The sequence below is a fragment of the Peromyscus californicus genome, unplaced genomic scaffold (assembly GCF_007827085.1).
Source record: "Peromyscus californicus insignis strain IS unplaced genomic scaffold, ASM782708v3 Scaffold_24__1_contigs__length_46423439, whole genome shotgun sequence".
NCBI lineage: Eukaryota > Metazoa > Chordata > Mammalia > Rodentia > Cricetidae > Peromyscus > Peromyscus californicus.
This window is the reverse complement of record NW_026294535.1, coordinates 9,198,838-9,217,298: the sequence shown is the minus strand read 5'-3', so window position 1 is coordinate 9,217,298 and position 18,461 is coordinate 9,198,838. Positions and strand designations below refer to the sequence as shown.

At 42.9% G+C, this 18,461-nt stretch overlaps 1 protein-coding gene, 1 long non-coding RNA gene and 1 other non-coding gene across 18 annotated transcripts in view; 1 reads left to right on the top strand and 2 right to left on the bottom strand.

Annotated features, from left to right (window-relative positions):
- Anks1b (ankyrin repeat and sterile alpha motif domain containing 1B) overlaps positions 1–18,461 on the bottom strand; it is a 1,024,799-nt gene that overhangs the window by 301,124 nt on the left and 705,214 nt on the right. The window lies entirely within an intron of this gene.
- Positions 3,319–3,391, bottom strand: Trnak-cuu (transfer RNA lysine (anticodon CUU)). The gene has a single exon. It is a non-coding gene; the product is annotated as a tRNA-Lys (tRNA).
- Positions 11,271–16,982, top strand: LOC128119671 (uncharacterized). 2 transcript variants are annotated; one of them, XR_008221602.1, is made up of 3 exons: positions 11,271–11,834; positions 12,042–12,237; positions 15,116–16,982. It is a non-coding gene; the product is annotated as an uncharacterized LOC128119671 (long non-coding RNA). The 2 variants fall into 2 exon arrangements; XR_008221601.1 differs by having other exon boundaries at positions 13,437–16,982.

Genomic DNA, 18,461 nt, shown 5'->3' with positions numbered 1-18,461 from the left:
GAGCACAATTCTTGCCCCATAGGGGTACTGAATCAATTGTAGTTGTGTTATCACAAATGGGAGCTGAAGTCAGCCGTGAGTGAGATTGCACAGGGTGGCCATAAGTCCAGTCTTTCACTTTTTTTTTTCTGCTTTTAATGAGCTTGGTCTGCATAGACAAGGCTCATACTTCACAAGATGACAGAGGTAAAAGATGGAAGGTAATAAGAACTGATAGCAAACTATGCATAGTGGTGGGCTATCTGTCATCTCAGCAATTGGGAGATGGAGGCAGGAGGATCACAAGTTCAAGGCTAGCCTTGGCTACTTAGGATGTCTGAGGTCAGACTGATCAACATGGAATACTACCTCAAAAACAATACCAACCCCCTCAATCCTCCTCCAAACAAAACAAAAACCACAGAGAACCAACAAATAACAGATAATACAAATAAAAAAAGACCTCATACTTTGTAGTTGAGATTAAAGTAATATAAAAGCAGTTTGCAGCAAATTACTAAATTGGAACTATTATACTAGCATGCCAGTTAGACCAATAGAATAAGGACTCTTCAAAGCCAATAATCAATCAGGTAGGCGTTGATTTTTCTTTCTTTTTCTGTTTTATTTTAACTTTTTTTTGTTTGTGTTTTTTCAAGACAAGGTTTCTCTGTGTAGCCCTGGCTGTCCTGGAACTCACTCTGTAGACCAGGCTGGCCTCTAACTCACAGAAATCCGTCTGCCTCTGCCTCCTGAGAGCTGAGATTAAAGGTGTGAGTCATCACCACCCAGCTTTTGTTTTAACAATGTCAGGAAGTATCATACCAAGAGACAAGAGGTTATTCTACCAAAAGCTTGTAACTAGGGTGGGCTCATGGTTGCTCAATCAGACACAAGACACATCAGCCTTTTGGGGATTGCTATTATGAGATATGTTTGTATCTACAGGAGCCTAATAATTAAAGTTTGGCATGTAGCCATCTTCCAAGTCAGATCAGTTTCAACATGAAAAAGGTTTCTTGTTCTGGAGTTTCTCTACTTCTTTTTAAAATCTTCCCCTGTTCCAGAACATCAATGCCCACATGGTAGCTCTGACCACACGGGAAAAACAGTACCCCAGAGTCTTAACTGTCTAGGAATCACATAACAGCCAGCTGACTTGGGAGTCTCATTGAGGTGGGCTGGAAGGAGTGTCTGAGATGCTGAATTTCTCACAAGCACTATGCTGATGCTAAGGCTGCCAGTCCATGAGTCACCTAGAGTAGACACGCTTTAGATGATGACAGAGGGACTGAGCAAAGGTCCTGGGTCCTTCTGGAATTGCAGAACGAGGAGACAACCTGTAAACCCAGACTGTTCATTTCAGAACTGTAATGTGGATGAAACCAGCGCTCTGTCCTAGAAATTGCTGTGTTATGGAGCTCTTTGTTTTGGTAGCATAGCCTTTACTCCAATATAAGCGTAAGTGAAAACAGGGTAGTTTCACAGCGACATTCACATGAAGTCACTACCTTCATTTGACAGTACATTACAGTGCCTTTGGTTTGGTGTACCCATGAACGTTCACATTTATTGCCTTTAAATAAGCTTTGCTTCCCTTAACTGAAGCGGTTAGCATCTTTCTGCCAATCACACCATCATCCAAGTGTGACAATTATGTAGAGATGAGAATGGGGCCATGTAGGAGAGAATATCCCAAGTTTCTAGTTTGGATGTTTAGCTTTGTGGTGGTTTTACTGGCCAAGAAAAAAAAAACACATACAGTAGCATGATATGGGCCATTTTGTGACATGAGAAATTAAACATGCTGTAGAATGACATCTGAAACTTGGGGAAGAATTCCAGGGAGTCACATGACCTTGGCATCATGAGCAGTACAGATGGGAGTCTTGGCCTCCACAGTTACTAGCTGCCTGACCTTGAGTAAACTACTCATCCTTGCCAAGCACCTGCCATCTGATTAGCAATGTGAGAGATGAAAAAGAATCCCCGAGAGCTGTCATACATGTTCATTGAAACAATGCAAGTTGAGCTTAAAGCAATACGTGACGCACACAGGAGCTCCATAGGTTTTCAGCATGGAAAGCTGGGGTCCTGTGTCTGAGACTGCAGGGGGATGCTGAAGTGTGAGAAGGGGCGCAAGCTGAGAATGAACCACTTCCGGTGGATGAGGAAAATATGACAGTCATCCTGAGGAGTCAGAGCAAAGACAGTCAAGACAAGAAGAGAAGTGGTGAGGAAGAGTTTCAAGGAAGGTATGCTCAGTGGTGAAGGATGCTGCCGAGCCAGTGAGAAGGAAGGAGGAGGAGAGGGCGCTGGGATCTGGTGTGTAAGTCGGGAGGGATCTCACTGAGAAAAGCACAGAAGCCTGGCTACACCTGAGTGGGTTATGATGTCCTAGGAGGCCGAGAGGGCAGCGATGGAGGATTTAGAAAACAACCAAAACAACCAAAATGGCATGGAAAGGGAAATGAATAAGGACTTGGGTTGAGGATGATCAGTATCCTACAGGAATGACCTGAGCATGCCCTGGAACTTGTGTGTGTGTGTGTGTGTGTGTGTGTGTGTGTGTGTGTGTGTGTGTGTGTGTGTGTGTGAGCTTTCTGGGTGCCTAATTTTTTTTTTACATTTATTTATTGTGTGTGTAGTGGTGTGTGTGCGTGTGCGTGTGTGTGTTGTGCATGTGTGCCACAGTATGCACATGGAGGTCAGAATACAACCTTCCAGAATCTTTTTTCTCCCCCCATCACGTTGGTCTCAGGGATCAAACTCAGGTTGTTATCAACCTTGGCAGCAGAGCCTATACCCACTGATCCGCCTTGTTGGCCTGCTTAGGAATTTTGATTGCCTTTCTTGAAAATTAAGGAGCCCAGGGCAGTTAGAGCTAAACCTGAGGCTGACAATCTTTGTGCAAAAGCAGTGTGTGTGTGTGTGTGTGTGTGTGTGTGTGTGTGTGTGTGTGTGTATAAATAATATATAATGAACCTTGTGGATTACACTTGGGGTAGATTCTCATGTGGGCAAGGGTTGTTGTAGTGGGTAGCCATTTCAGCTTTGATCTGGAAGTTCCAACCCCCATTGAGACTTTAGCAACTGTCACGCCTACAAGGCAGGGCCAAGGGAGGCGCCTGGAGACTGGAGATTTGGATCGGCGGGCTCGCGCTCGGTTCTGGGACCCTGGACGGGAGAGGTGGACCAAGCAGAGCTCCAGAGAACACCGCTGGACTGTGATACACCTTCCCCAGACCCTGCGACCTACCTATCCCTTAATTTGTAAGCCATTAAATAAATCTCCTTTTAACTACGTGGAGTGGCCTTAATAATTTCACCAATATCTGGCGCCCAACGTGGGGCTCGAACCCATGACCCTGAGATTAAGAGTCTCATGCTCTACCGACTGAGCTAGCTGGGCCAGATCTCCAGTCTCCAGGAGCCTCCCTTGGCCCCGCCTTGTAGGCGTGACAGTTGCCGAAGTCTCAATGGGGGTTGGAACTTCCAGATCAAAGCTGAAATGGCTACCCACTACAGGTTGTCATATGAATGCCATGCCACTGCCCAAGTAACCCCCCCCCCCCAACCAACACTTAATAGACTACCTGTGCCTAGAGTGCAAGCTCCACCACTCAACTTGTCCATGCTGCTGTGACGGACTGGGGCCTCTCATTTCCCACCTGGGTGTGCTTTGAGTTCTCAGCCTGCCTGACAGGGCTTTGGAATACACACAGCTGGTACTATCTCATAACCCCCTCTGCCCCAGACCCTTGTTCTAGCCTCTTGGTCTCTGTATTGCAGGTACCCAAGACTCAGAATGTCAGTGACCCAGAAAATAAACCAGGACAAGTAGTGCAGGCAGACAGCATGTTGCCAAGTCCAAATGCAGGTCTGTGAGGTGGTGTGAGGATCAAATTTCCCCAGTCTGAGTCCTGGGCTTAGAGATCAATGTGCTGTTCTCATCTGTGGTTCTTAGAAGAATGATTGAACATGAAAGAGAAAAGTGGATCCACTGATCACAGGGCCCTAGAGAAAGGTCTATTTGCCAATATCCAAGAACTTGGGCAGGGAAGCTTTGCTGGACAGAGACGTCTAGAAGATGAACAGCACTATTAGCATCAAGAACATCACCTGGCAGCTATATGGCACTCTAAAAAGCCTAGAGTGGATTCGTACATGCCATCTCACCTGTTAAGGGTTTTACGGAGCCTATGAACCTGGGTTATGCTATTTCTTCTGTTGGAGCTGGAAGGGTTAATAGCCTGAGACTCTGGCTGGGAAGTAAGGCATGCTAAGTTCTCTGTGCTGTACAGCTACAGCAAGGGGAAGTTCCAAGCATGAAAGGCCCTGCTGCTCCAAGTCCCTTGGTTTAGGTTCAGACTATGTTATAGGCACCATTTCCATGAAAGAACAGGGAGACACACAGGCACCCACAGGTAAGAGGTTTGTGTCTGAATGTTGCTATGGAGTGCAGACAACCATTTATCATATGCCACCTAAGTCCCATTGAGTCTGGACTTCTAGAATGTTCAATTAAAGTTCCCAGTTCAGGGCGGGAACACTGAAGAGAGTTCATATCTTCATATTCTTTGACACAAAGAATATCTCTATCTATCTATCTATCTATCTATCTATCTATCTATCTATCTATCTATCTATCATCTATCTGTCATTCTATGTATGTATATATGTATGTATGTATGTATGTATGTATCTATCTATCTATCTATCATCTGTCATTCTATGTATGTATGTATCTATCTATCTATCATCTGTCATTCTATCTATCATCTATCTGCCTATCTATCTATCTATCATCTATCATCTGTCATCTATCATCTATCAACTGTCATTCTATCTATCTATCATCTGTCATCTTTCATTCTATCATCTATCTATCTATCATCTATCTCTCCATCCATCCATCCATCTATCTATCTGTCTAGAGGAAATGAAGGAAAGTAAAGTGTTTTGCATGGGAGGCTGTCTCCTCATGTCCCACAAAATAAGAGAAATGAATTAAGATTTAGCCCAGGGAAAATTTGAGATACTCCCAATTCTGATGTCTTAAATCATGGAGTGAATAATAATGAAACAATGGGCAGTAGAGAGTGCATAGTAAGAAATGTTTTCAAAGTACATGGGTGACCGACTTCTAGTCCTAGAGTATAAAGAGAGGCTTCAGCTAGATGAGCCTATCCTCAAGGGTAGAGGAGATGCCTTTCAGTCACAGGCATTGGTCTGACCACAAATTAAAAGAACAGAGTTGCTGACACAGATAACTATAAATCATGGTTGGGAAAGAATGATGCCAACAGCAATTTTTACAAGAGAATCTATTGCTGGCAAGGGTGTGAGTACCCTGTTAGCCAGGCTCTGGACTTCTCAGCTTCATCCGTGAACACAGAGAGTAACTCTCTCTGTGGCCCCACTTGAGAAGAACTAGCTACTTGCTTGGGAAACCATGTGGGCTGTGGTTGGAAAGACCCATAAATGGTTTACATGGGATGCATACAAACATGGTCCAGGGTTGGGTGATTTTGCTGAATGACTGTATCGTACCGTTCCCTGAAGCTTTGGGTTAAAAGTTTGTTTTTTAAAAATTCAATAAAATGAAATGCTTTTTCTACCATCTTTTCATTTACAAACCCTACTGAGATTATGTTGACCCTAGAGCCCTGCGTTAAATATCTCTACTTGTTTTGATTTATTTCCCTGGTTCAAGGCTCTTTTCTGAAGCAAGGGCATAGATGAAAGAGAAACAGAGGACTCATTGCAGTTGGAATAAGGTGCTGAACAATACTTGTCATCATTCACACTTTGCCAGCTCTACCAGTGATGTGAATTATATTTAGAAAAAGACATGTGATCTCTTTCTCCTGCCAGTACATGTTTTCTGACATTCATGTAGCTATCTAGTTGTGAATATAGCTCACTGCTTTCCTCTTAAGACAGAAACTTTAAATGCTACTATCAATCAGAAAAATCTTTTGCATGTTTTTAGTCTAGGTGGGAAAAAAAATCCTCAAACCTCAGTTTTTGGAGATAATGAATATTTTGAATGTCAGTTCTATTTATTTGATATTTAAAAACCATGTCCTTTCTCAGAGCCTTCAGGCATGTACATAACTTTATTCACTGAAGTACTTCAAACAGTGAACTGTACCATAAAGCCAAAGTTAGTAGTATACAAATGAATAATTTACATTCTGCCCAAGAAGAGCAGCACAGAGGATATGATTTGTAATGTAGGGTAGTCAAAACTAAGCATGCTCACGTTCACTTAAGGACTTACAAACCTCAGACCTACCCTCCATCCATCTATCCACTGATGTTTTTACTCTTCAAAAACTAACTGTGCCGACTGTACCCAAGGAACTCCTTTGGAGGCCTCAGTGAACAGAATGTCCAATATGGCCAGTCCTTGTCTTTCCATTCTAAGCGTGGGAGACAGATGATGGTCAGAGGCAAAACACACTGGGTGCTATGTCTGAAAGTGGAAGTACAACATGGGACTTGGAACTCTGGGGTGTGTGTGGAGGGGGAGGAGCAGCACTAGGGGGTTGTCAGGGGAGGTTTCATTCAGGAACTCTGAGGAGTTCGAAGACAGTGGGGGGAAGACTCAGGTAGAGAGCAGCTAACACAAAGGCCCCCAGGAAGGGGGAAGCCCAATGAGCTTTCAAGAAACAACAGGACCAATGTGTGGGTTCAGTGTGTAGCTGCCGATGAATGGGATTCAGGTCAGAGAGGTAACTGGTAGTCTAGTGTCTAGGAAGCCTGGCAAGGGAAGCAGAAAGTCAGTGCATGCATGTGAGCAGAGGTCTGACATGCTCTGGTCTATGTTTCAAAGGAATCATTCTATCTCCTGTGGGGAGAATAGTGAGTAGAAAGGCCATTTCAGAGGCAGTGGAAGCCATCCAGAGGAAAGAAGATACCATCTTGAACAGAAACCAGAAAAACGGTTGTAGTAAATGGTTAGAGTCTGGAGAGACTTTTCAGGTAGGTCGGCATGATCTCCTGAAACACAGAATAAAATCTTTGTTTCCTCACATGGACCTGGAGCCTGTCACCATTAGCTGACGAGAGCTGTGGGCCGCAGCTCTCACCTTGAACAAAACCGTGTTTACCTATTATGTGTAGGAATGTATGGATGACTGGCAGGCTTGCTCTTGAAGGGGTCTGTGTCAAATGAGGTATCCAGGAACATCAAAAATCTCTGTTCAGAAAGGGAAGCTAAAGCAGATGCATTCGATTCAAGGAACAAAAGCTACTTATCTGATGGGCTGGTACTTCTGAATGCATTTCAGGTTCTGGCGCTCTCACTGAGCCCTGGTCCTTATCCCACAGGCCAGGACTTAAGATAAAGAGGCCTACATCATCAGTGTGATTTTGGAAGGGGTGAGGGAGGACACTGGGAACAAAAGGAGTCAGCACAATTGGCTTCAGGAACTTAATCAGCAAGCAGAGATGGTGCCCTACTGCAGATATTGGTGCCCTCAACTCTGGGCATTGGCAGTTGGCAATGATACCAGTCTTGGCAGGCTTCAGTGGCATTGGCAGAACATCCAGTTGGCATTGGTCAAGGTGCCCTTGGTAGGAAGACACTGGCCACCACCCCAGGAGAATGGCTATTGGTACCTTCAACACATTGGGTACCTGTAGCTCTGAAGGAGCTCTTGGATATAATTACTAGTGGTTTTGGCACCACCCTTGGATGCGACCTGGTGACTTGATTTTAAGCTTCGGTGACAAGAGATAGCACCACAATAAACTATAACAAGAGAGGTAGAATAGGGCAGGTGTCCACAGCCAGCCAGTGTTCTAGGGCACTGTAAGGCATCCAAGACAGAACCATACTGGGAGGTTCTGAAGATCCAGAACATATGGAAAAATGTTGCTCCATGCTCAATGCTTTACGCTCATTGTGAAGCCTGGGTTGGGGTTCCCAAGAATCTCCTTTATGCCAGGGATGGTGGCAGATGTCTGTCATCCCACCACTTGGGGGACAAAAGCAGGAGGACCTTGTATTCCAAGATAGCCTGGGATATGTAGCATGAATCTGTCCTCCAAAACAAAACAAAACAAACCAAAAAACCCAAGGGCTAGAGATGCAGCTCCAAGCTAAACTACTCGACTAGTATGTCCGAGGCCCTAGTCTCATGTCTCAGCCCTGCAAAAGCAAACAGAGCAAGCAACCTCCTCAGAAAAACAAAACTAAATCAATATGCATGTACCCACACATGCACACATGCAGACATCAAACAACCCGAGGAACTTTTGGATACTAATACTTCAAGAATGGTCTAGGAAATGTTTCTCTCCCTGAATGGGAACAGTGGTCAAGAGGAGAAAGCTCAGTTGTTGGGGAAAGTTTGGGCCTCAGTTTTTGTTTTGTTATCTCAGAATATTTAATTTCTTCAGACAATGGAGTGAGTGAGAATCTTCAGCTCCACTAATGGAGCCACTTCCAGAGAGTTGGCTACCAAAACCATTTTAAAATCTGTAACTTTTTTAATTCAGGGAGAATGCTAAGGCAGAGAACAGATACGTAACAAATTTCTAGGCACTGTCTAAAAGCGAAAGGCTGAAAGGTCCCTAACTTCAGGAATAAATAATTTTCTTTGGTAGACATTAAAAAAACATTAAAAAATAAAAATTAAGAGCCAGAGTTTCTATATGTTTTAGAGAATGAAAGATTTGATTGAGATGGGAAAATCTGAGTGTTCCTTGCATAGTTTCTCTTGGGGCTAATATGTGGAGTGGGACACACACACACACACACACACACACACACACACACACACACACACACACCAAGATAAGAACACAAGAAGAGAATACACAGGCAGCCTTCCCTTTCTTCTTCCTGCCCACTCCTAACAGGCAGCATCTTCTCCCAGAGTGGCTCATTCAGTGTCCTAAAAACCCCATTCATTCTTTGAGATTGACTTGAAGCATCATCCATCTATCCATCCAGAAATCCTTCCCTGATCCCATGCATTTAGTTTTCTCCTCTCACAGCATTTTTTCACATAATATTTTAGCTCTGGATACACCCATCTCTGTCTAAATGTAGGGTACAACTACTTGAAGCACAGACCAAGCTTTATCTGTTTTTCCATTTCTATCTCAGAACCTCATGCGGGGCCAACAGGAATCACGGTATGATTGAATGGGTGGATGGATCAGTGGCTGTCTGATGGGTGTTGCAGGCTCTGTATTTGTAGATGCACTGGCTCTTGTCCCTGGATCTGAGCCCTGGATGCTAATGTCCTGGTTATATGGTGAATTGTTAGTTTGTGACTACATCATGTAAGGCAAAGAAAAAGTGTTCTGTCCAAGTGGATGCCAGGAAATGCTGACAGATGATGGTGTAATTGAGTCTCAGAGGCGACAGGCAAGGCGATCAATCTTTTCTACATGTCCTGTAATCATCTTTTATACACTTGTGGAGAAAATTTCACATTCCAAAGTTTCTGTAATACATTTACTTCCTAGTATTTAGAAAATCAGAAAACACAAGCCTTTGCTACAAGTAGTGGTTTCTAAGAGAAGAGAGATTCAAGGGTTAGAATTGAGCATGCATTTAAGGTAAGGCTTTTAACCTGTCAGAACTTTCACAATTCATAAATTGTAACCCTAAAAATTACTTAAAGTGTATCTGTTGGGCATTTATTCCATCATGGATTCTGAGAACAAGAAGTAAGGCTAAAATGATTTTCTCTGAAAGACATGAAAGGATGCTAGAGCTTCTTGTTAGTCTGTTCATCTAAGAGCATCAGGAATCTGTGAGCTTTAAAAAAAGAAACAAAAAGTGGCATTCCTGGTCATTGAAAGTGAGGTCAGTAGAAAATGAAGATAATGAAAGACGGAGATAATAAAAATGACTAGTGGCCCTTTCCTAATGGCAAATGAACTGGGAAATGATCCCAGAGCACAGGGACACGATGGCCAGGTCCACAGAACACAGAGACATGTCATTAGGGTCCACAGAGCACAGAGACATGTCATTAGGGTCAACAGAACACAGAGACAGGACATTGGGGTTCACAGAACACAGAGACATGGCATCAGGGTCCACAGAACACAGAGACATGACATCAGGGTCCACAGAACACAGAGACATGACATCAGGGTCCACAGAACACAGAGACAGAACATTGGGGTCCACAGAACACAGAGACAGAACATTGGGGTCCACAGAACACAGAGACATGGCATCAGGGTCCACAGAACACAGAGACATGACATCAGGGTCCACAGAAGACAGAGACATGACATCAGGGTCCACAGAAGACAGAGACATGACATCAGGGTTCACAGAAGACAGAGACATGACATCAGGGTTCACAGAACACAGAGCTAGACCATTGTGGTTCACAGAACACAGAGCTAGACCATTGGGGTCCACAGAACACAGAAATATAACATTTGGTTCCACAGAACACAGAGATATAACATTTGGTTCCACAGGACACAGAAATGTGCTTGGTTCTACAGAGCACAGAGGCCTGCTACTGTGATAGCAGAGGCTATGAGGGAAAGCAGGCAAGAGTATAGACTCTGGACCAGGCAGAATGGCTCGAATTCTGACTCTGCCACTTACCAGCTGTGTGACTTTAGGCAAATGACTGAACTCTTTTTGGTCTTGTTCTTTACCTGTGACACAGGAACTTAAATGCAAGATCTAAATGAGTTAATTGAGAATTAACCCGATGGTGCTTAGGAATATGACTGGAATATAGAGAATACCTCTTTAAATATTTGCTATTAATGCAAGAGTTTACTTTGCAGTGTCTTGTGGGCATGCTTGGGAACATCTTAGGACATGTAGATTTCCAAGTAGACTATTTATTATATGGGTCTTCAGGAGATCAACCATCAGGACAGAATCTGAAGGCAGAAGATGGATGGGAGGACTTCCAGTCTTGAAATCTAAACGTCCCATTGATCACCACTATCTCTAACACAAATAAATAACATGCCATGAGACGATGTCTAGCTTGGGGTGGAAAGATATTAACTATGCCATAGCTGACTTGCAGGTGCTTGCTTAATGAGACCAGCATGTTTGACTTGCAATACCTCGAAGGGCGATGTGATGAATGAAATTCGTGGCAGGATTGGTGGTGCCAGCTATATGTTAGAGGATGGTTATTACAAAGAAGAAAAAATAGCATGCCTATCTGCCTAAGCCAGCTAAACAAATGCTTTGGTCATTTTTTTTTTTTTTTTGCTTTGGAGCATTGTGAGCCGTTTTAAAAATCTCACAACGAAGCTTTCAAGGTACACAGGAATAGCTACTTGAATCATCTGCTTCCTCCTCCAGAAACCCTCTCCTAAGCCTGAAGAGAAGAAGCCTCCTCCCATCCCCCCAGGCAGTATCCAAAGCTTGCGATTTGGCTCCCATCATAGCTCAGTCCATGCTCTGCCCTTTGCTGCAATCACTGGATAAATTCATCCTTTTTTTTTCCCCACTTACACTGTATCTAGGACTTCTGTACATGCTCAATGCTGCTGCAGATCTACAGAATAATCATTTCACTTGAATGTTAATAGATGAAGATACAAGACTATAGTCAAACTGTATTCAACTGTCTAATAAATGCATGGAATTAGGCAACAGTGTGGCTTGACAATGGCTTATGCAAACTGGTAGGTGTGTTATTCTATAAATTTTGAGTAAATTCACATCCTTGTGTGTTTCTATGGCATCAAAATGCCATGATCTATTTTCAGGAGCTACAGTGTCAAGGTTTGATGACTCACTCTCTTAGTCTTCTTCTGCTTCCTTCCATGCCACACACATTCAACCTTTGCTCTTGAAGCTCTTCTCCGTCCTCTGTTGGCTCCACTATGTTGGGGTAAGTTGCATCATCTCTACCATGTAGAGACACGCAGTTTTCTCAGCATTATGCTGGTTCATTCAGTCTCTCATACAGTGAGGCTCCGGTCATAGCTTTAAACACTGTCTCCTCTAGCTCTGATGGGTGAAGTAATCACCCCAAATGTATTCCAACATAGTTAAGTTAGCAGATGATGACAATCATTTTTCTTCCTTTTCTTTCTAGATAATGAGTAATCAAATTATGCAAGGTCTACTAGTGGAGAGTGGTGGTAAGCTTTCTGTGAGATGCCATCGCAGTGATGTGACAGTCAGCTACTCTGATGTCTGCAAATGCATCTCTTCCGGGTTACTTTCTGTCCTATGGAAGACTGTCGCCAAAAATCTACGGATCTTTGTATTTGAGGATGTATTGAACACAAGTAGGTGGGCATAATATTAACTGGGTCTAAATGCCAGGACCTTCATTTGTACTGTTATATTTGTAACTCAACCTAAACATGATACAGCAGTTTCTGCTCTTACCTTCATCTAACAAATAAGAACTTTGAGGAGCTGAGAATTTTGGTAACTTGCCTAAAGGCAACGTAAGTGGTAGGTGGCTAAACTGGAATTAAACTGGGTTTGACAGAAGCCCAAGAGAGTTCATTTTTGAGCCCTTGAAAAGTTGCAAGTTCCCTAAGACACTGGAAACGGATTATTTAACGTACTCCTCTCAGCTTGCAGCCTCTGCTTGCTTTGAAGGAGATGATGTTTAGACGATACAGAGAGGTGATTAAGACCCCCAGTTAAACGGCTTTAGCTGAGTCTCAGTTTATCTGCCTACATTAGCATGTGTATACTCCCATCATTCTCTGTCCATTCCCTTGCTAGTAATTGCCCACAGTGTTATCTGTCAATACCCCATATTCTATATGTTTATTGCCTTCTATCGGCAGAATACAGTCTGCCCGAGGATAGTGACCTTGTAAGCCTTGTTTCATACCAAATGCTCAAAAGTCAGAACAGCACCTGACATGAGGCAGGCAGGTCATGAGTATCTATTTTATGAATAAATAATATGGACTGTTTTGTTTATTGTTTATGCCCAGAGTAGTAATTTTCAAGTATCATTAATGCACTGAAGGAATATTACAAATTCCGTGATTCACTTTCAACCTTCTTTTAGAAAATGCATTTAATAGGCCCCAGTCGAGCATGTACACTAACCTAGGCTCCACTTTAAGTGCCCAATTTATACCATGGAGCCACTTAATAGGCACAACATGCCTACAGGGTAAGAAAATCATTACTTCTACTTAAAGGTGAGGAACCAGGCAGGGAAAAGTTTAGAAACTTGTTCATGGTTGCACAATTAGGCAGAGCACAGCCAAGCATCAAATTCGGAATCTGGCCACATTCCCAACCATTACAGCATGCTGCTCTCTGGCTTAATCCTATCAAAATGTCATCTCCATGGAGTTTAATGCTGTAAAGATGTGTCCCACTAGCTTCTGGAGAATTTCCTTCCATCTTGCCCATTTTCCTTTCTTCTCTGCCCAGATCGCAGAAGAAATGAATAAGATTAGTTACTTATTTCTCTTTATTCTGTTATGCATTCTTTTTTCTGGATGCGGTGAAGTCTGCTGTTGGTGATGTCATCTCTACGGCTGCCTCTAAGGAGAAGCAAGGCCCCGGAGGCTGCTGGACAGTTGACCTGACCTACGCAAGCCTTCATTCTTTCTCCAGACTGTCTCTTTCCTGCCTTTTCAGGTCTCTTGGATCCTTACCAATACTCTTTCCTGTTCAGCTTCAAGCACAGGGTTGAGAGGTCCATGGAGGTCTCAAAAGCTGCCTTTTAAGTCTGAATCCTAAAATGAAGTCTGATTTTAGAGACACTCTTGTTCTGGCTTTCATCTTCTGGCTCTCTCCTGTCCTGTCTCCTTTCTGTTTCTCGCACACACACTCATCCTCCAGCTGCAGGCCTATGAAATGGCACAGTATTCACTCAAGAGATAACTGTCCCAAGTGCCAGTGGCCGGAATTTAGTTCTAGTTTCATTACTAAGGAACAATTCATCTGGAATTCCTCTGCTTACCCAAGAAAGGATGCAGGTTAGAAGGCATCCTGGATATTTAAAGTCCCTTCCAGCTCTAAATTGTGATTGTTCCTTGAAAATAGATGCAAGGAAGAGAAAAAATGCTCAGATAAAGAATTCCTTTCATTCTCACCAGTGACTACAGCGTAACTCCAAGGCACCCACTACTCTTTAGCTAAGGGAGGTGAAGCGCTCAAAGTTGGAGGTGGACAGCTACTGAGGAATGGCATTAGATGAGGACTTGTTTACTCCCTTATCTTCTCTGTTTCTCTACAAACATCGGGGAAGGGTTTGTTAGCACAACAAGATTTCAGCTCTCTGGTCTCTGTTGTAAACTGCTCCACAATAAATTCATTTAAAGTAAGATTTTGAAAAATCCCCCCTCTTAGTTCTTTTGGAAGAATGTAGCAGCCATTTTGCTTTTCAAAACTGCATGAAAACTTTGGAAAAAAAAAAAACAGGTGAATTTTTGACTGTCCTGCTCTCACACCTAACCGTTGAATATCTGTTTGAATATCTATTGACCCCAACTGCTGTAGCTACTTTGCACTCTATAAATGGTAGGATTTGCCATCTCAAGGAGAAAAAAGTTTTAGGGAAACATTGCATCTCCCGACCTGTTCCTAAAGAACCTACTAGCTATTGATTTTTCCCTTGCAAACAGAAGGAGCTCAGTGCGAAGCATTAGGCAGGAACTCTCTAGGACATCAAGGCCGCCACTGTTACAGTGATTTATGCACAAAGGAGCTGCCCTACCCCTTTGTAAAGCCTTGGGAAGAAAAGGCTCTGTGTCAGGAAATATCTTTAAAAACACTTCCCTGCCCCATTCAAGATGGATCTCTAACCGGCTCTATTGTGTGGCTTCATTCAGTCCAGTAAACATGAAGTGAGCATTATTATAGTCCAGTACTGGGTGCTCCACACTTAGATAATGAAGACAGTACAGCAAAGATGTTAATCTCCAGCTACCAAGAAAAACTAGTCAATAGGATACAATGGCACCGTGGAGAGGTCAAACGGTTGATCTTGCTCAGAGAAAGGCTGTTATGATGCATCTTAAAGAAATATGACCTGGGAACTGAACTGAAGTAACTCACATGAAGAAGGATGGAGGCTGAGGGGCAGAGAAGAAATGGTGTTTTGGGCACAGGATGGGTTGAATCTAAAGAATTCTGTCATCACTTCTTGCAAAGTGAGTTTGTCCTTCTTGTTCTATCTTGCAGTTTAGTGAATGCCATGAACTTGACCCCCCGGGAAATCTAATGTGGTCTAAAGTGAGTGGTCCACTTCTAGGCCTGACGTCCCACAGAATATCCTGTGTGGCCTTCCAGGCCCCTGACTCTCATGCTTCATGGCAGTTGTTATATAGTAGCAAGATGAAACACACGACAGAAGCGACCCAGGTTCCTAACTGCCGGAGGAAGGACTGTGACGACGGACGTTCTGTGGATGCACAGTCAGAGTCAAGAGTTAAACCACTGACATTTGGGGTTTGTTTCACTGGCAACAGCTCATCGCCCAGCTTACACAGCGGGCTGGGCACGGGAGTAAGGAGAAGGAGCTCAGCAGTTTGTTGTTACTTCAAAATTTATAGACATCACATTACTCAAGTTTTTGATCTTCAAGGATATTATTCTTTCTTCCTTCCCCATTCTTCAGTGGCACCAACCCCTTTTCCTGAAAAAAAGACTGATTTTTACAGTATTACAGCAAGCCAGCTGTTCTTTCCTTATGTATTCCCAGTGTTCTGTGTCTATTTATTGAGCTTTCTTTATAATAAAGTCAACATATATAATGCATGACTATATGTGTAATATTACAACATAACACATTAAAGTATATTATCATATTTGTAAAATAATGAAAACATTAGTGATATGTGTAACATGTTACATATATTATTCATGATATATAATGAAGTGATGTCATTGAAAACAGGTATCTATAGCTATTCTATATCTATATCTCTCTTCTTATTGGAATACATGCTTTGTGAAGCCAAGGGCTATGGGCTATGTTTGTGTTGCTCTTTATCATAAGCCTGTGTTAAGGAAAGTATCTGGTGTGTAGAGGCTCTCTCCACTATTTCCACAACGAATAATGCTAAATTAAACTCTGAGGTGCAGGCCACTTTTCCTTCAACATAGGCTCTCTTTGGACATGTTAGTTTGATATCTTATGTGGGTTTCCTGGGGAGATAGGTCTATACACTCAGAGGTAGAGGTTTGTTGGTCACTCATGTGCAGGGGATAGTAGAAATTCTAGGGAGCAGATAAAGATGCCAAGCAATAGTTATGGGCAGGAAGAGGAGGAGAGTACAAACTCAAAATTCAGCACAATATCTGTGTGAAAGAGAGGAGGCATAAGAAGCTAGCAAATGCCAAGGTTGGAGACTTTGGGTTCTTTTCCCCCCCTGTGTGTAAGAGTTAGAGCTGTGTGAGGGCACTGTGAAGGAATAGCCAAGGTCAGATCTCAGAGAGGGACTTAATAAACAACTATGTATTGACTGATATGTGTGAAGCCCTGAAGTGTTTCCACAAAGATGGCCCCCCAAAAGTGACATCTTCTCTAACAGATAGATGTATAGCCAATGTCATCCTTCTCAGTCACTACACAATATCTTTATCACACAGAATTTTTGGGGTGATGCCAGGAGGCTGTTGGGTCATCCTGGGGTCTTACATTAGTCTGACATAGTAGGGCACTATTTCTGATCTGAATTTCTTTCCTGACTAACAGACTGTTCGAAACAAAAACTCTCTATCTAGCTGGAGATTTATTGCTAATGTCGGCTAGGTGTCAGTAAACTACGTTTCACAGGTCAAATATGGCTTATTGCCTATTCTTGTCATTAAAGTTTTATTGAAACACACTCACATTCATTTCTGAATTTTCTGTGGCTGCTTTCACTCCGTAATGGAGTTGAATAGTTGCAAGGGAAGATATATGGTCAGTAAAGTGTGGGGTGGGCTTTACAAGAAAAAAGGTTGCCAGCCCCTTATATCAGGAAGCATACTTGTTTGTTCTGGAACAATTAAATCATTTCTAAGACTCCATAGATCTCACATAGACCCTGCCACACCAGTGACCAGACACGAATGTGGTGTATGTGCGTGTATGAGAGCTTCTCTTTTACCATGTCTTTAACTGATGTTCAGGCCAATAATGGGGTGTCCCAGAGTTCAGGACACCAACAGGAGGGGAGGGGGAGGGGGACACAGAAGTAAAAAGAATGAGACCCACACAGAGGATGAGTGATGGGGTGAGAGGAGGAAGAGCTACCCTGTCAAAAGGCACCATGGGAGCATCTGTGCCTGCGGCCTGTGCTTCCGCATTGTTATTCTGAAAAAACAGGAGAAGAGATGGGAACAAGTTCCTGTCATTTTTCTAAGTGACAGGGGAATAAGACTGAATCTTCCTTTCCAGACTTTTAAAGGAATTACATTGCTTGAATGCTTTTCCCCTAAAGCTGATACGTGTCTGCCTTAGCCATCAAGATTCCAACTAAGAAACATTCGCATTTTTTTTTTTTTAGACAGGGTTTCTCTGTGTAGTTTTGGTGCCGGTCCTGGATCTCACTCTGTAGAACAGGTGGGCCTTGAGCTCACAGAGATCCGCCTGGCTCTGCTTCCCAAGTGCTGGGATTAAAGGCATGTGCCATCACCGCCCGGCACATTCGCATTTTAAAGTCCTTGAAAGAACTCACCTTTAAGAGTGGGGACTTGGCGAAGCTAAATTGAGACAATGCCACATCTGTAATAATACTCTCTTCCAACCCTCAAGTAAATCGCTGAGCTCATCACTAGAAGTCTCATTTCTTTCCTCCTATATGATACAGGAGTAGCAAAGCGAAAGCCATAGCCAAGTCTGTCCCTCAATGCCTGATTTTGTCTTCTCACCACAGGTACCACTAGTCTGTGTTATCTTGTCCTTACAGGTGTTTAAGCTCTGACCCTCAGCTAACTCCATTGCGGCTCATAGGTGGTGTTTTGTTGTTGATTTTCTTGTCAACTGTCCCTTTGGTTTATTCGCTCTGATGAAGCCTAGACTTAAAGGATGTCATTCGACTTTTTAGCTTTGTTATTTTTCCAAAAATGTTTTTTCTTTTCTAACATGCTTATGTCCTAATAGAATTTGACCATACTTCCCTAGCAGAGACAGGAAAAGGTGACGTAAGCACAAAAATGTTCACAGACTCAGGACAGAGGGGGTGGGAGATGTCTTAAAAATCTGCCTCCCCAAGACATACTTTATAATGATAATGGTCAAGTTCTCTTGCCTATAACTGGGGTTAAAATGAAAAACCTAGCATCAATAACAATAAAAGTCACCTTTTATTTCCTAAGACCATCATGTTAACATTGGTGATGTAGAAGTCATATTTATGAAGAATATTCAGAAAGGAGACACACAGCTCCTGCTTGTGTGGACAGTGATGTGGCATAATAGGACATCACAACCCAGAAATTCAACAGTAGATTTGCATGGATTGACTTTGTAGTCTGAAGCTCACTGATTCGATCTGATACATATAAATCAACAAGCCCATAAACACAACATTTTTTATTA